The sequence below is a fragment of the Salvelinus namaycush genome, chromosome 3, assembly GCF_016432855.1.
Source record: "Salvelinus namaycush isolate Seneca chromosome 3, SaNama_1.0, whole genome shotgun sequence".
Classification (NCBI taxonomy): Eukaryota; Metazoa; Chordata; class Actinopteri; order Salmoniformes; family Salmonidae; genus Salvelinus; species Salvelinus namaycush.
In genome coordinates, this window is record NC_052309.1 from 75,276,054 (window position 1) to 75,277,589 (window position 1,536).

A 1,536-nucleotide genomic window follows, 5' to 3' on the forward strand; every position below is an offset into this window, starting at 1 on the left:
CGTTGTTCCTGTTTCTTGTTATTTCCCATTAGCGTAGCATGTCTCAATTGTTGTCTAGGTCAGTTTTATGTATTTAAATGACATCACTGTCCTCACCATGGGAATCACTTCCCACCAGGAAGTGAAGTTTTATCTGTGGAATGGTGTTGATGCGCAATGGAATTTTGGTTAGGAGGCAATCCACCTGGTGTCCCATACCCTGTCTTCCAGCATGTATATGTTTCTCTCTAACCTCCGTGGATTCAACACAGACCAACACCACATTTGTAAATGTCCTTGGTAGGTGGTACTCCCCAAACAGACACCAGGGAAGACTCCTGCTCCTGGGTCCCTTTACTGTATGTCCTGAAGGTTTTACATCCTCTGTTATGTGAAGCCTGCTCAAACCTGCCTGTATCCTCCCGAATGCTCCACCCAACACACACACACACAAACATACTGGCATTACCCCACACCCACCTGAATGTGTCTTAAGAAGAAGCTGAAGCGGAGGAGAGATCTGACTCCATCCTGCCTGCTCCTGCTCAACCCAGACAGGGAAAACCCTTGGATCCCTGTGTTTGTCGGTCCTGAAATCAGAGCATCCCTTGTTCCTCCTCTCCTACCTTCTGCACCGTTATGGGCTTCCTAAAATTAAAAAAAAGCCAGATTTGGCGTTTTGCACAGTAGGCCTATCATGAACATACAGGCGTCTCTCATGATGTTGCTTTGGGAACGCTCTGTTGCATGTATAGTACTGTACGTGTCTGTTGGCACACCATGGCTGCCCTTGATTAAGGCATGGTCAGTGTTGAGGTATACGTTTTTGTAATTAGCTGAGCAGGTCCCAGGGGCATCCTTGTATTGGCTGAGTTGATTTTTGATGTGGGATAGAATGCTTTTCAAAGCAGTCAGGTGTACATATGAAGAAGCTATATGGTTGGTCAAAAACTTTTTCATCAGAGTAGTTTATGATTTAGTTCTTAAGTAAAATGGTTAATCCCTTGTTCCCCATTTTCTTTGTCTCGTCCCTGGCTTGTCAGGTCTTGCATGTTAATTCTCATGTTATCAAAATCTAGCCTTTATGTGGGGATATTTCCCTGGGACATTTTTAGATGTGTCAATTCACATCTGGATTAATGGTGGTTAAATGCCAGATCATAGAGGCAGGGGAGATTAATTGCTCCTAGTCATGTGATCTTTATCCTTTATCCCTTATTATGGCTACATATAGTTCTGAGTTTCAGGCCAGCATCTTGAGGACAAAATGATTTGCGCACCACTTTATTACATTGTATGAATGGGTTGCAAATTGATCTAAATTACCTAAACTCTGACGCAATTACGTGAGATTTTAGTTCTGGGTTTCCGAGGTTACAATTACCAGACAAATATGGGAAAGCGATTACATTTTAAGATGTGATTGGCCACTGCTGTTACATCTGTTTAGATAATGTCCCATGTCAGGAACTGTCTGAAATGTCGTATCATATTAAATGTATAGACATGTACTGTAGTAGCTGTTGATGAATCCATGAAGTGTCTCCACAATTTAAC